Source organism: Protomyctophum parallelum, assembly GCF_964188405.1.
Source record: "Protomyctophum parallelum genome assembly, chromosome: 19".
Classification (NCBI taxonomy): Eukaryota; Metazoa; Chordata; class Actinopteri; order Myctophiformes; family Myctophidae; genus Protomyctophum; species Protomyctophum parallelum.
Window position 1 is genome coordinate 41,911,532 of NC_139717.1, and position 18,404 is coordinate 41,929,935.

Consider the following 18,404-nt stretch of genomic DNA (forward strand, 5'->3'; position numbering starts at 1 on the left):
CAGCTGGGAGCTCATTCATCAAAAGTGTATAGTGCTTCCAGAGGAGAAATGAGCTGTGTTCACTGCCAATTATCTTTGGAGAAACACAAGAGAAAGCGTGCACGTGCACGCACACACCACACACAAACACACACTTGTGCGCGCGCCGCGCACACACCACACACAAACACACTAATACACATAGGGGATCATAAACTCACGTCACTGATGATGCTGTTGTGCGTGTGAATGTGACTTTGCCCCTGTCCCTCCACGGTCCACAGTCTGATGGTGTTGTCAGCCGAGCAGCTGAAGAACAGTCCGCCGTGGGACTCCCCGGGAACCTCTGGGCACACCTGAGGAACGTTTGAACGAGAGCAAGAGACATGTTGAAATGTTGAAAGATATAAGGAACACGCAAGAATCATTAGGTTTCATAAAGTGTCTATTTCCACCCCTGTAGGCTTAGAGAGCTGGAATTGAGTTACAACTGTACTTTGAATACTTTTTACGTCTGATCCGATAGCTGATCCACAAGCTCAAAATGTGTCGCTTGCGACCCATTGTGAGCTTGTAGATCTGCTACTTTTGGCTAATGCTCATCACAGAATATGGGTTCAAGTTCAAGTGGTTAATAATACCTGAGTAATATGTTACTCTTTATGTTTTATATTAAGTAAGTATTAAGTATATGCTTTATATTGCCTCTAATATTGGAAACATGGAAACTGTCCTTTTAGATTTTTGCACAGGTTATTTATTCCAAAATAGCAGATATACAAGCTCACAGAGTGTCACTTCGTGCCGCTCTGTGAGCTTGTACATCGGCTATTTTGGAGAAAAAAATTATAATTATTGAAAAGTGCGAGATCTACTGATTTAGAAGGCATTTGTAGAATCGGTGGCAGGTCTTAACCCATTCTGACCGGGCACCCATTTTGGTGTTGGCATCATGTCGCGCTTTAGCTATTGAAAAATAGCAGATCTACAAGCTCATATCGCGCCACCGAGTGGCGCGATACGAGCTTGTAGGTCTGCTATTTTTGAAAGAAATCGAAGAACGACAGACATTTTTAGAATCTGATCTCAGGTCAGAATGGGTTTAATCAGACCAGTGTGTGTCCAGTGGAAACCTCGTATGAATCTGATCTCAGGTCAGAATGGGTTAATGGGTCTATCTATACTGTATTAGTATAACTGTACCTGCAGGTCCCAGATACTGGCACTGTGGAAGAGGGCAGAGTGCACCGTCGCCACCTTGTGGATATCTTGCACGTCCCACACATACAGGCTGTGGTCGCTGTACACACAGCTCAGCCAATGCCTGGCCGGGTCATAGGTCACTGCCACTGTGTCTGGGTAACGGGCGGCCATCTTGGCAGAAGACAGGTGGCTGACGGGACATGGGATAGAGCCGTTAGAGCGGTTAGTGTTTGAAGAATGATTGTGGAAGGACAGTACTTTACACATAACATAATATGTATCGTTATTATTGTCATCATCAATAGCATTATCATTACTACTAGCATTTCATTGAAGGTCTAAGCAGTTTGTAGTAATGTGTATATTGTAAAAGTAAGTAAGTAAGCCTTGCCGAGGCCATGAGGCCCATAAGGGGCGTGAGGCGGCTTGATGTACAAGTACACCCCCCGGACATGATAGTATGTCGCAGTGACTTACCCCCAATCAACCCTTGATGCTGAGTGCCAAGCAGGGAGGCACTGCGTCCCATTTTTAGAGTCTTTGGTATGACCCGGCCGGGGATCGAACCCTGATCGAACCCCAACCTCCCAGTCTCAGGGCGGACACTCTAACCACAAGGCCAAGCTTCACAAAGAGAGAATGGGGTGTGTGTGTGTGACAAACGGTGGCACTAGAAAAAGCTCTCTCCTCACCTGGCCGTAAGGCTGGTTCCCAGGGGGGTGCGCAGGAGTGGTTGCATGCTGGCGGGGCTCTCGGCCGCGACATCGGTACCCAGCGTGTACGGGTGCGGCAGCGTGCAGACGAAGCGCAGATCGGCAGTGCTGAAGACGCGCACAGTCCCGCCTGCGCAGCCGCAGAACACCAGGTCCTCGCACACGGCCAGGGACTGGGCCGCGCTGGTCTATGTGCACACAGTGAAACAATCGGTGTTATAAGTTGAAGCATTGGGTAGCATTCACTTCAGAAAGTCTTTTTGGGGACACCTCTCGTAGCTCTGTTGTCATTACCGCACGTCTGTACAGAAGTAACTTAAGTATCCTAATAGATATCGTTGCTGTTGGGCTCGTTTTTTCGTAAATTAACGTCCTATATTTGATCATACTACAGCGTCACACAAACGTTATAATTGTATAAGTAGTATCAGTGGCATTATTATGAATGCCAAAAAACTTGTAATGATTTATAATAACAATAATATGATGGTCGTAACCAAGCACCACCAAGTCAACAAGTTCCCTATTGGCTGTTTCCGCCTGTTAGTCAGTAGTCTCGTGTAGACAGACAACTATTCCACAATCTCCGAATGCTATATATAGAGTCTGGAACTACACCTCCCAAAATCCGAGTAAGGAAGCTCCCATTTCCCTTCACACATATTTTTTTTTTTTTAAGATATTTTTTTGTGGCTTACGCCTTTATTGATTTTTAAGGGATAGAAAGTAGGCTGACAGGAAACGGGAGAGAGATGGGGGGATGACATGCGGTAAAGGCCGTGTCGGGTCCGGGAGTCGAACCCGCGGCACACCGCGACTGGATCACCAGTCCGGTGCCCAGACCGTTACGCTACGGCCTGGGCCACACACATATTTTTAAATATCTTTACATTTTATTATTTTATTTCCTTTTCTGCTAAGCAACAAGCTATGCTTAGGTGATTTGTATTTATATCTATTAGGAGAAATTTGCGCAACTGTAAAGACGAAACGGAAGTGGCTTCAATTCCGCTTTATCGCTTACTCCGTGATAGAGCTTCCGTTATACGCCAGACTGTATGACGGAAGCATTTTGCAAAATGCATGCAGTGACTCACCCGTAGGTCCACCCACTTGTCCAGCGTCCTCCTGCCGGTGAACACGCACAGCAGGCCGGAGGAAGTGATGCAGAAGGTGGAGTCGGACGTGGAGCCCCGCCCACAGGCCACGTCGCAGAAGAAGTTGTTCTTCAGCTCGCCCAGCAGCCCCGCGTGGCCCAGCAGAGGCACGGGAGCGCTGCTCTGTAGCAACAACACGAAGCACACCGAAGAAGTATGACAGCCGTCACTTATTGACATGCAGAATCAAACCCTAACTCAGTCCCCCAGCTAAAGGATGGAGTGTTGGTAACCAAAGGGACCCTTATAGATCTTTAACCCATTCTGACCTGAGATCAGATTCTAAAAATGTCTATTACATCCTGACAGTTTCATTATTAACCCATTCTGACCTGAGATCAGATTCTAAAAATGTCTTCGATTTTTCAAAAATAGCAGACCTACAAGCTCATATCGCGCCACTCGGTGGCGCGATATGAGCTTGTAGATCTGCTATTTTTCAATAGCTAAAGCATAACATGATGCCAACACCAAAATGGGTGCCCGTTCTGAATGGGTTAAGAATTGTTATTTTGATCAACGTCTCGCTGTTATCTCTCCTTATGGTACCACATCAATACAGCATGGAATTGTGTACAAAATCGTATCCAACGATAACGAAATATTCCACATTTTGGGTCTGAGAGGCTAAAATCTAATCAAATGGTGGTCCGTGGCTGAATAAATTATATATATATATATATATATATATAATTATATATATATATGAAAAGGGTTGAAAACCTTGGATCTGAATTGTCTCTGTACTTGAAACTGCTTTTTTCTGTCTGCACCAAATCTCTTCGGTAAAAAATACCTGAACTACAAGCTTGTCGCGTCACCCAGGCATATAGGGATTTATGTGGTTTAGCATAGTTTAGTTACGGTAGTTGGTTTAGTTAGTTTTCAGCAGAAGATCAAGTTGAAATCTTGTCTGTGAGGCAGTTTTGGTAGACCCACCTTGGCAGTCTTGCAGTGGTCCAGGTACCAGAACTTGACATGTCTGTTCCCCGCTGTCACCAGGTAGGAGCTATCTTGGGAGAACGCTACAGCCGTCACCTTGCTGGACACCTTGTTGGCAGCCACGACCACATCTCTCTGCAACACGGAACACAAGAAGAACGCTGATGTTCACACAACTTCACAGAATATTTCATTTCATTCTTTCATTCATTTTCATTCATGCAACTCCTTGCAACAAAACAAACCACACCAATGCAACTGCTTGCAACATGCCAAATTTGGGAATAATGGTTTGCAAGTAGTCGCAAGGAGTTGCATGTTGCAAGGAGTTGCATGGCGGCCCTCTGGTGTAGTTATGGCTTTAACCCATTCTGACCTGAGATCAGATTCATACGAGGTTTCCGCTGGACACACACTGGTCTGATGAACCCATTCTGACCTGAGATCAGATTCTAAAAATGTCAGTCGCTCTTCGATTTTTCAAAAATAGCAGACCTACAAGCTCGTATCGCGCCACTCGGTGGCGCGATATGAGCTTGTAGATCTGCTATTTTTCAATAGCTAAAGCACGACATGATGCCAACACCAAAATGGGTGCCCGGTCAGAATGGTTTAAACAACCATTATTATCTCACCTACGCCCGGATGACATCATGTTTGTGCAACATTTCATGTGATGTAGACCATGGCTATATCTTTTTGAAATTATGAAAATGTGTTCTAAACCCAGCTCTTTAGTCACCGGCGAGTTGGGTCATACCAATGGGATTCACAAGAAATCACAACTTTGTGAGAGCAAGTGTCGCATTTTCCTCATGATCTAACGTGTTATAGACAAGTATAGCCTATTCCACAAGCAACCCAATCGCTCCTCCACAGAGCATTAGCCTTGGAAAGTAAAGGACTCCCATTGGCTTAACCCATTCTGAACGGGCACCCGTTTTGGTGTTAGCATCATGTCGTGCTTTACCTATTGAAAAATAGCAGATCTACAAGCTCATATCGCGCCACCGAGTGGCGCGATACGAGCTTGTAGGTCTGCTATTTTTTGAAAAAATCGAAGAACGACTGACATTTTTAGAATCTGATCTCAGGTCAGAATGGGTTAATCAGACCAGTGTGTGTCCAGTGGAAACCTCGTATGAATCTGATCTCAGGTCAGAATGGGTGAAGGCTCCCAGTGCGGCCGTGTACAGTACCTTCCACGTCCACACGTAGACCATCATGTCATGCTGGTTCCCGACGCTGACGATGGACTTGCCGTCGGGGGAGAAGCACACGCAGGAGATGCCGTACTTGTGTCTCTGCAGCTCCGCCACCTGCCTGCACTCCGCCACGTCCCACACGCGCACCGCCGGAAGATGGCCGCTCTGGAGGCATGCACAGAATGGATGACGGTCAAAGGGAAGACAATTGAAGGAGACAGAGTTCTATTTTTGCTTTTATAGTCAGAGAGGACAGAGTACAGAGACAGGGTTGTTTGTTGAGCGTGTGGGTGGGGTAGAGTCTAAAGACATGCTGGAATCGAACCGGGGATGTTGCGATTATGTCTAAAACATCTGCAGAGAACACCTTATGTCAGCCATCATGGACATCAGGGGAAAACAAAGCGATCCGTAACCTGTCACTACACCAATACTCAGTGTTCATTTAAATTTTAATCAAGATTTCAATCTGAATTTCAATCAATTTTTTTTATCTGAACTGAAATATATTTTTTTAATTTTAAATCTTTAAGTGTACCCAAAACGGTTCCATTTGTACACTCCTTTTTACAGAGTATGTGCGCGTGACCTTGTTCTCATTATGAGATTATCCACCGCGCTCTCTGGCCTTGCCTGCAGTTTATAGTGCTTGACCTGCTCACATAATTCCCCTTCAGGGATCAAAAGGTCGACAGAGAAGATCATTTTTTTTGTGCAATGTTTTTTTTTTCCTCTCTCTCTTCTGATATGTTGGCACGACCCTTGCAAAGGTCATGGCAGATCTGGCCGACGGGACATACAGCCTGAAGAACATGAATGACCTTCAACCGAAGACTGGAATACATAAGAATGACATATGTATTGTGTACTGTTAGTGTAGTGTAGATAGGAATCATTTTCATTCATATCATACAGACAGCAATGGTGGAATAACCACTCACATTTTTTTACTTGTGTAAAAGTACTAAAGTATTGGTATCATAATGGTACTCTATTTATATACTCTTTATGCAGAATGTCTCATTTCAAGTTCTTAAATATATATAAAAAAAACTTTTGAAAATAGCATATCTACAAGCTCACAATGCATCGCATAGTACAAGCATCCATGTCATCAACCCATCAATCATGAGGTGTATTAGCTGTTGGTGTTTTAACTGATGAATCATCATAGATCATTGATCGTTGATGATGACATATTCTTATCTGATCATCCACTCACAGAGGTCAGGAACTCTTTACATATCAATAGATGATTCATCACGGCCTGACACCAACACAAAGAGCCTGTGAATAAAACCTGATCCTCCATGCTTTGATCATACATTGTAGACCACAGTAGGTAGCAAGGGGGACAAAACCACAAGTGGGACTGATGAGATGTTGGAATGATGGCCCATAATCTTAGGCCCAAACCACACCAATGCAACTCCTCGCAACAAAACCGTTTTAAAGGGTAAGACCACTTTTTTTTTGAGGTTTGGGTTGTGTAGTTACTTTGCCATGATGCAACTCCAAATGTGGACAAGAAATAAAAAAATTACTGCTCCAGTGATTAGAAATTGATCATTCAAAATATGCTCCTCGTTGACTTACATTGTAGCTAAAACAGCTCTCAAAGTCACTCTTTTAGTACGTAAACAAACACAAACAAAGTTGATTCAGACAATATAGACTATAGAGCATCACCAAAACTCATGTGGGTTTTTTTTTTCATAAAAATGTTAGATTCCTGTTGATTTTGCTATTTGAAGATCTGGATCCGGATCCACGGATCCAGTCCGGGTTTTCTTCCCAATAAAATGGACAAATCAACAGGAAGATAAAATAAAACCACATGAGTTTTGGTGATGCTCAATATTGTCTGAATCAACATTGTTTGTGTTTGTTTACGTACTAAAAGAGTGACTTTGAGAGCTGTTTTAGCTTCAATGTAAGTCAATGAGGAGCATATTTTGAATTATCAATTTCTAATCACTGGAGCAGTTATTTTTTATTTCTTGTCCACATTTGGAGTTGCATCATGGCAAAGTAACTACACAACCCAAACCTCAAAAAAAGTGGCAACTCCTTGCAACAAATCAGTTTTAAAGACATGTCATCATGTCACACCAATGCAACTCCTTGCAACTGCCATTGGGGATAATAGTTTCATGCAACTACCTGCAACTAATCGCAAACGTTTGTGCGGTAAGGTGGATCATGGTGAATCATTGGTGCATTTTGGGCCTTATACACACATTACAAACTTGCACACATGCACTGTAATTGTTCAATTAGTCTCTGGTGGTTGTCATTCATTTAAAGGACGACTTCACCCATTTTAACTTATCTTCATATAATAGGTCCTCTCTAATACAGTTCAGATATATAACGGGAATCCAAGCTAGATGGGGAAAAGAGCACACCAAGTACAGTGCCAACTAAGGTCCGTTTTACTAAGTACAGAAGGTCTAAGTGGTTACGTTTTTTTTTTTTTTTAAGATATTTTTTGCGGCTTACGCCTTTATTGATTTTTTTAAGGGATAGAAAGTAGGCTGACAGGAAACGGGAGAGAGATGGGGGGATGACATGCGGTAAAGGCCGTGTCGGGTCCGGGAGTCGAACCCGCGGCACACCGCGACTGGATCACCAGTCCGGTGCCCAGACCGTTACGCTACGGCCTGGGCCAGTGGTTACGTTTTTAAACACAAAGTGTCACAATTATTACATAATCGCAAATTGTTTTTGCATAATCGTCAATCGTTTTCCATGTTGAAAAGCTGAAATAGCAGATCTATAAGCTCGTTCTATAACACGTTTGTAGAACAACTATTTCCGCTGTTTTGTAGATTTCTTGGAAAGAAAGAATGAATCAAAATGATTAAATGTGTCAGTGATTTCTTTGAATATTTAAGGTATTTGTCATATCTGCCCTGTGCAATTTGTGTTTCTATTCGTGTGACAATGTATCGTCAACTTTCATTTGGAGTGGTGACAGCCCTAGGCTCCCGACATGCAGCATTGCATTGACCTCCTCTTACATCACAGCAGCATGCCACGGTCCAAGTGGTATTTGGTGTTTAGAGCTTTGGTCCCTGCTGTCATGGTAACCGGCTCGCTATCATCCACTTAGACTGAGAAGTCTTTAATCGGCTCTCATTGGCTGGGGAGGATTAGGCTAGCTCGCCCCATTGAGTAACACGACTGCTGCATAGCATGACTGCAAACCCTTCAGGCGAGGTGACATAAACATCTGGTTTACACGGTGGAAACCCTAAATCCCTAACTCTTACACAGCAGATGTAACATGGTTGCTGCAGAAACCTCTGCATATTTGAACTTTTTGTGGGTTTTTTTTTGTAAATTAATGCCCTAATTGATCATACTACAGTGTCATACAAAAGCATCGACTCTGGGGAAGCCCGGGTTCGAACTGGCAACCTTGCGATTGCCATCCGGCCACTCTACCCCTGAGCCACCGCTGCCCAGCTCCACCCGACAGAGACCTCAGTGCTTAGAAGTCCTGCACCATGTTACGGATACACTGATCTTTGATATTTGGGACTATCCGTTTTAGAAAATGCATTCTACTATGTGGACCCAGAAGACATACAGGTTCTCGATCCCTACCCAAACTGAAAACTAACCTAAATTAATTCCTGTCCTCAAAATACAAGTGAACAATGCCCTTCCAACAAACATCAAAAGGTGTTACTCCCTCCTTCAAAACGCCATAAAAACTGCAATTTGTAACCGGTCCCAGAAAAGTCCTCCAAGCTTAACACCAGAAATGTATTCCCCCCTCTACACACACACACACACACACACACACACACACACACACACACACACACACACACACACACACACACACACAGACACACACACACACACACACACACACACACACACACACACACACACACACACACACACACACACACACACACACACACACACACACACACACACAATACTTGGATCTGGGTCAGGTCCCAGCTAGATCAGACAGCATGATGAGAGAATAAAGGAACGAGAGGCTGAAATCTAGAACTTACCTCCCCTGTGACCAAGTATTTGCCATCTGGAGAGAAGGACAGAGCTGTGATGGACTTCCTATAATGGAAAGAGACGGAGATAAATGATGAGTCAATTAAATATTATTTAGTCAGATCTGAACCCTCAGTACCAAGCTCCAAACCATGGGAGAATTGACCGGGCCTTCTGCTCGGCTGCACCGCGCCTGTGGAACAGCGTTCAAAGTGATTTAAGGCCACCAGGCAGACCCTTGACTCTTTTAAAACAGGCCTCAAAACCGTTTTTATTTAGGAAGGCCTTTATGTATCCTTCTGAAATGTACAATCTGAAGTGATATTGCCCCTGTTTAAGAGTGGACTGGATGTCATATGTAGCTCATCTAAAGAAAAAAAGACTATACAGTAATACAGAGACATTGTTGATGGAGCCACTTGGAGGGGGGATGAGGGAGGGAAGAGGGGTGAAAAAAAAGAGATCTTGGGAATTGCACTTGTGTCCTAGAAGAAAGGAAGGCCTTTATGTGTAGTTACTAGTGTCAGCAATATTCTTTTGTGCTTGACATTAGTTAACCCAGCTTTTAACCTTCTAGGATTGATTATACTGTATGTTTTAACTAGCACTCTGAGATTCCCTGTGAATGGCAAGCTCAATACAAATAAAATACATTATTATTATTGTATTATTGTGTTATTATGTTTTATACTGGACTGTAATGTTTAGACATCTCATCGTACGACGGTGTCACAATGCTTTATTTTCATTTTGACATTATGTCGGGTATAGAATCCATTTTCAGGATTCAAATTCATCAAAAAAAAGTCACTTTGCACCACGTTTTGAGCTTGCTCGAGGATCTGTTACTTTGTATGCTTTCGTGTGACTCTGTAGTATGATAAAGTGGGGCATTCATCTACGAGAAAACACAAAAACTTAAATATGGAGATGAGAGGTTTCTGCCGACAGCAACGTCATCCTAGCCCATTAATATTACAGTGTGTGTGTTGTGTAGAGATGACTCACGTTGAAGTGTTGATGATATGACGCTGTGTGCTCGTCTCTGGGCTCAGCAGGACCACCACACAACTACACAAGGAAACATAAGACACAGAAACACAAACTAATTGACACATGCACACATGCAGTTACGAGCCTTGGAATGACATGACAATTCATTGCAATATTACACTGCAATGCAACGATCTGGAAGTAAAATATTTGAAGATATTTTCAAAGCTTGGTATTGAGGTCATGGCTGCAGGGGGCTGATGGAAGATGTCATTCCTGAGACTAAATTTGCTTTTGTGTTAGGGCCGATTCATACTCCTATTTTACCGCTGTTTTGGCGCTGTAGTGCCGAAATGATTTCGGCTCGTCAGAAATTTTCAGTAGCACCGAAGAGCCGACTTTAGGACGGTACCCGCCCCCCCGAACCTCAAATGACGTCAAATTGTAGGCTCTACAGAGACTTTTATTCGGCTCTAAAATAGGAGTATGAATCGGCCCTTAGTGTGACAAATCACAGGAAAAAACACATACGTTAGTTTGTGGTCACAAACCAATATACATGAACCAATACATGAACTGGAACAATCGTTTTACAGTGATGAAAGTAACTGTTTGGTTTCATAACACTTGTGGCGTCACACTTTCACCACAACACAACACAAACACACATCACAAGTTACAGTACGTGTTGTACTGTAATATAACAAAACACAATTACAGAACAAAAGAACAACTGTACAAAACATCATGAGTTGTTCATGTTGCAATATTGGATCTCTTCTATCATCCAAGTTTACATTATATTAAACTACATTTCAGATGATTTCACAGTTGAAACAAATCAATAGAATATGTCGTAATACACTATCATATATCTATTGCAGTGGTTTTCAACCAGTGGTCCGGGGACCACCAGTGGTCCTTGAGGGGGTTCCAGGTGTCTCCAGCTAAATTATGGAGAGTTGGTAACCAAATGCACCCTTTAGATCTTTAACCCATTCTGACAGGGCACCCATTTTGGTGTCAGCATCATGTCATGATTTAGCTATTTAAAAATAGCAGATCTACAAGCTCATATCGCGCCACCGAGTGGCGCGATACGAGCTTGTAGGTCTGCTATTTTTGAAAAATCGAAGAGCGACTGACATTTTTAGAATCTGATCTCAGGTCAGAATGGGTTCATCAGACCAGTGTGTGTCCGGCGGAAACCTCGTATGAATCTGATCTCAGGTCAGAATGGGTTAACTATCTATTGGAATGGAGCTGACCTTAGAAATCAATTACATCCTAGGACTAAAGCAGGAATTTTTATATTGATCTACCCTTTCATACATTCATTTGTAAGTTGCTTCAAAGAAGTAGTAACAATTAACTGGTTTGTTCACTCACTCACTTTATTTTCACTCAGTTTTTCATAGAAGATAAATTAATAATTAATAAATTAATTAAAACTATTCAGTCATTTAGTTTTGGTCCACGCATTCATTCCCCTATCATAGTGGTTATTCATGTCATTTCCTAGCTACTACTCCTCTTGTTTACTTCCTGATCAGAAGCATTTTAACAACCTGCCACTTCCTCAGGCAGGCCCCAGGTGCGCACGCACGCACACGCGCACTCTATATCCATTCATATAATGACTGGCAATTGATGTATATTAATTAATATATCCCTTGCTGATAGACTGTAGGCTACATATATAGACTGCACATACAATTAACTCGTTCATTCAGAGACCCAGTGCAGATGTCTGGTATCAGAAACTAAGTCTAAAGGTCCTTGCAGACTAATGCGTTTTTCGGATTATTTTGCAGTGTTTTTCCACCATTTCTGGGGGGGAAAACGGCAGCAGCACGTCAACGGTTTATTAATCGATATTCTGGCTCTTGACTCCTGACAGTCCACTCCAGACAAATGTTTGGCGATGCAACAAAATTGCAATATGTTGCGTTGGGACAAGTTGCAGTGGTCTGAACTTCCGTTGAGTTCAGCAGAGATTGATTGGCAGAGTTCAGCAAAGATTGGCAGATTCTGTTGCAAGAGGTTGCAAGTTGCATCACAAATCATCGGTCTCCTGAGGACAGGGGTTTACTGCATCTCCTGTAGGCTGTGTTTCATCTTGCTTTGACACCTGATGTTTATTTTATCTTACCACACACACACACACACACACACACACACACACACACACACACACACAGCTACAAGCTATAGCCGTGTCATGAACAGCTTTAATTGTGTTGTGGTTCAGGTTCACACGTTGGCCCGCTTAGTGTTATGTAATGCACAAATACAAAGGGGGCTCACAGTTATGCTGAAACTTCCTGCTTGTTATGAACCCTGTGTTATGTATAATCTATAAACACATGGTACATCATCTCATTAACCACAAGACCCTGAGAAACACCAGCCCCGGAACATTCTGTTCTAGGCCTGGGACCCAATGAAAATCTCATGTGACGATTATTGTGGCCAAAATAACTGCTATTAACGATATTATCCCTATCACGATTATCAAACATATGCTTAGTGTGTAACCACTAACTTGAAAGCCAGCATTCTTATGCTGGCAGGAATGTTCACACACGTATCACAGACACATCTCAGACATAAATAACACACACACACACACACACACACACACACACACACACACACACACACACACACACACACACACACACACACACACACACACGCACGCACGCATGCACACACCTGGACATAAGACAGATGCCACTCACACACATGCCTACACAGACATCACAGACATACATCATTCATATACCCACACACACGTGTGTGCCGTGCAGTCGTGCACACACGCATCTCTCTCTCACACACACACACACACACACACACACACACACACACACACACACACACACACACACACACACACGTATCACACATGTATGACAGCCAGCTGTCATAGATTTGCAAGCCAAATGTATGTGCTCAGTGTGTGTGTGATAAAGAGGTGACAGCCAGGCATGGTCTGATAAATCAAAGCTCAAAGGATATATGTATGGAGATAATAGTTTCAGTGGGTGTCATTCATCAATGGAAATGGGTTTTGGTTTTATAATCCACAAATATTGACACACTCTCTCTCTCTCTCTCTCTCTCTCTCTCTCTTACCCTGCAGGATAGGCCACCAGTCCAGAGCAGGGGTCACAGGTCAGGGTACTGTTCCCCGCTGTAGTAAGACCCAGAACCTTCTCCAATGTCACCTGTGGGGAAACACAACAATGGCACCGCCATGGTTTATTTTACAGCAGGGCTCGTCAGTTGGAACTCAGGGGGTGAGGACCCCCAGAGTTACAACAGGCGTCAATAGAAATACGTACAAAGAATAAACATAAAAGAAACATGACAAGCAATAAAATCATTGAATTATTATTTTTAACCCATTCTGACCTGAAATCAGATTCACATGAGGTTTCCGCCGGACACACACTGGTCTGACGAACCCATTCTGACCTCAGATCAGATTCTAAAAATGTCAGTTGTTCTTCGATTTTTTTCAAAAATAGCAGACCTACAAGCTCGTATCGCGCCACTCGGTGGCGCGATATGAGCTTGTAGATCTGCTATTTTTCAATAGCTAAAGCATAACATGATGCCAACACCAAAATGGGTGCCCGGTCAGAATGGGTTTAATGGGCAGAACATCTTAGTTAGTGTATAACGTCAACAACAGCTGTCAACAGCGCTTGAGAGAGCGCCGCCACAATGATGCTGTTTGCAGATATCATACATCCAGACGTTGCATGAACTTGAACATTACATTTCTCAGAAGTGCTTTAAAAGTCCTCACTCCAGCAGTAACAAACATCTGACTAGCCCTCCCTCTGGATTTTTTTAAGGAGTATTCTCATTGCATCATGATATGCAACTTGCAACCTTTGCATACTAGATTTTTGTTGTGGTGTGTATGTGTGTGTGTGTGTGTGTGTGTGTGTGTGTGTGTGTGTGTGTGTGTGTGTGTGTGTGTGTGTGTGTGTGTGTGTGTGTGTGTGTGTGTGTGTGTGTGTGTGTGTGTGTGTGTGTACACAATAACTCTATAATGTGTTGATTATCAAGTGTCACACCAGCTGACCAGCCATGTTGAGAAACCAATTTAATCTAAATTCAATCTAAGAGATGAACAATTAAAAATGACTCATCAAGTGTAAAACCATACAACCCCAAAACATCTCAATAATATCGTGCAACATTAAAGGTATATTCAGTGATTTCACTCAAAAAACCTTAGGTTTCGTTTTTGGCTGTGGGACCCAGCCTTTCGTCCAATCAGGATAGAGAGTCAAAAACTAAACCTAAGGTTTTTTGACCCCCAGGGGTTAACTGGGGACAGGGAGGAACTCCTTATATGGCCAGCACACTCTATAGTAGGGAGGATTATCACAACAAAACAGTGAAATCACTGAATATACCTTTAAGGCATTTATTTACGTTCTAGAATAAGAGAATTACACTAATGATGAAGGTCCAGAGAGGGACTGAAACGAAACGTCTGTTAGATTTAGTGTTTTGAGTGTAATGTAGCCATTAATATATCTTTGGATTGATTTAATGTGACAATATTGTGTGTGTGTGTGTGTGTGTGTGTGTGTGTGTGTGTGTGTGTGTGTGTGTGTGTGTGTGTGTGTGTGTGTGTGTTTGTGTGTGTGTGTGTGTGTTTTCATTCATAATAGACATTTGTTTTAATATTCAAAAATAAATGTTTGACCTTAAGCTGAACTAATGCATTTTCCTTGTGGAATGGTTTACTCACCTTTCTAGCCAGAGTCTTCTTGAGCTTGGCAGATGGAGAACGCAGTAAGGTTAGTTTCCTGATGCATCGTCTTATAGTTGAGTCATCGCCCGTCATTTTGTTTCGTCTCTGCCTCTATGTGGAGACGCACTGAGGTATAAAACCGTGCTCTCAGACCAAAGCAGCTCAATGTCTGGGCCTGTCACAGACTACAGTACCGTACTCAAATCCAGGTTTACGAACTCGCGCTTAAATTCTTATTCCAAGGCATGTGTACTTTAAATCCCCTGGGTGCTGTTGGGTATAAAAGAACCATGTAGGAGGATTAAACCAGCTTGCCTTGCCTTCCTTCTAGCTTTTAGAGCTGTTGTGTGTGTGTGTGTGTGAGAGGGTTGTGTTTCTAGAACTTATATAGCCTGTAGTTTTACTCCACTATGCTTGTAGAGCCCTGATGGCATTTTAGATCAATGACAGTCGTTTAAGGCTATCTGAGTACGTTAGCTGCTTCCTGATTATATCAATGACTGCATTAGTCTATTTGCATGAACTGATGAAGTAGGATTAGCATATGAGAGAGACACCGTTCTGTTTACAACTTTATTTAATTCTTATTTATATCCAATATTTATTTGTATTAATATAGAGTGCACTGAGTGCGGACCAATAGGGCCCTATCTGAAATTATTTTGAAATTATTTGGTTCCAGGGGCCACCTGGAACCTAAAAAAAAAACCTGGGCCCACTTTTAGAACCACTACATCAGACTACATTGTTAGGTACCTTACCCATTTTCTTTCTGAAGTAGCCCATTGTGAAGTTCACCACCTGGTGGAGTGAAACAGTAGTCTTAAAAACCTGCTAGGCGGGTGCCTGCTGGCCATGCGGTCCAGGCACATGACACATGACATAGGGCTTTGGTCTGGCAGTGCGTCGCGTGTTCGAGTCCCGTTCATGACGACCCTTGCTGCGTGTATCTCCACTTCTCTCTCTTTCCCTCTTTCCTGTCCATCTTCACTAAATAATAAAGGCAGAAAAGCCAAAAACAAATCTTAAAAAAAAAATAATCTTGTGTTGGTCCCATTCAGTCTGTCCAGCAGGTATTTTCAGAACATTTCATCATTATTGGTGAGAAAGCAGTGGGCTATGGTATCCTACTAGGATATCAAACAAACCCATACAGCAGCAATGCAGCATGCATCTAGCCTGGCTAGCATGCATCTTTAAAAAAATATGTTTTGATGAATTGAGTACAAAAGGACCCCAATGGAAACAACAAGCCAATAGGCTTTTTTGGATACATCGTTTTAGCACTTAGTACTTCCCTGTGCTTGTCCATGCAAACTGTTAGTGTTAATAAAGTATTCAATCCATGAATCCATCAATCAAAATCTGTAAAAATGAGGTTTTGCCTCTGGTGGTTGTTGCACGTGCACCACCTCCTTTTTGTGTAGAAACCATAGGTAGAAACAGGAACTCGGTTTGGCTCCCCCCCCTTTGTAGTCCACTTCCTCCCGGTCCCGGGTGTACTGTGTGTGCATTGTACAACACTCAACAGTTTATTTCTACCATAGATTCCTACTATTCCTACTACTAACAAATAGTTCTGTTTCCGTGGTTTCCGTCTATGAATTCCGTTGATAAAGTGAATACATAGGTCCTCAATGGAAACAAGTCCTCGGGATACTTCTTGGGGTTATCTATCTTTTGCTTTTAGACCAAGTGTATGACTGTAGGGCGTAGGCTATCATGTCTCGTGACTTTTGCATTTCTGTCTTAGTACTATTAAATATAATTTGGAGACTGAAATAGTTGTCTAGTATCTGTATGGCTACGCCTACACGAGACTATAGCATCTAAATAGCAAGAGAAAAACGAATTATACGTTGTAGCCTACCCGGACCCTCAAGTAAAAACAGTAGGCCTGTATCTAATTTAGTATTTAAGTATATGTGCATATTGTATTGTGAACAATTAAGAAGTAGCCAACACAACCTGCAGCATAAGCATAACACATCAATAAGAAGTGATAAGAGTTGCTGGCCGGGGTGAGGTAGAGTGTGAACTGAGGTTACGAGTGTTCATTCATTTTTTGACTGTGTCAAAGGGGTAAGTAAGGTTAGGGCCGGGGTAAGTAAGTAAATAAAACTATATCTTTGAACCCCCATTGGCTGTTATAACTCGGTGGTGGTTGACTGTATGTAAATTATCCAGTTTAATCGTTCAGTGGAATAGTGTTAAACCCATTGATTAATGATTTACCATTGAGGAAACCTTAAATCGCAATAATCTCTTTAGCAAACAATGGCACAACACAACGTCATCTAGTCTTCCAGAGTCTTCCAGAGCCTCGATGGCTCTGGTTGTATCAAGGCTACTAACAGCAGATTACAATTGTATAATGACTTCACTCTTCAGCATATTAATCGACTGTAAAAATAATAATAATACACAGGTATTTTTTATTTATTTGTACCCGCGATTATCATTCCAAATCTACAGAAAGAACGCCCTACTACGCCATCAACTGCGTGCGTCTCGTCTCTCCACCGGATGTTAACAGACTAGTCCCTACCTCCACCCAGTCCCACACACAACACAATTACAATATATATTTGTCCACGGACGATATATATATTTAAGATTTTTAAACATAAAATGGGATTATTTAAAGCAGTGGTTTTCAACTAGTGGTCCGGGGACCACCATGGTCCTTGAGGGGGTTCCAGGTGGTCCCCAGTTAACCCTTATGGATATTTAACGCTTGAGTGTAGGCCTACTGTAACCCATCTTTTTACACTTTCAAGTTACATTATTGTTAGCCGGTTCACATGACGCTCGTAATAGACAGTCAAAGTTTCAGGGCTACATTATTGTTAAACACCGGCATTACTTAATTTACAAGAAGTCTACACATAATTACTAGAGAATGTAGAAGAATTTCTATTTTGATCAACATTTTCCTGTAATGCATAGAATTGTGGACATATCAAATGAAACATTCTTTAGTTTTGGATCTGCGAGGAGGCCAAATCTCATCAAATGGTAGTCCGTGGCTCAAATGCAGAATAAATAATGGACCTTGATATGAAAAGGGTTGAAAACCACTTATTTAAAGCTTCAAGTCAGCCTTTACCCGATAAGTAAGCCTGGGACCGAGGCTAGCCTTTACCCCCTCAGTTGTATTCTCTCGAGACAGACTGTTGACTAACATCAAACAAGAGGGCGCTGTTTATCCTTTAATTGACAATTGATTCTTCTCAAGATTGTGTTCATGAAGGATAGAACATATTATTCAGGAGATAAATCTAAACTAATATTTGTTTTAGTCCATTGGTAGATGAAATAGGTCGCTTGGAGAACCAGGTTGCATCAGTTTGCTTAGCACAATAAGAAAATGATAACAATCGCTTTGTTTATATAG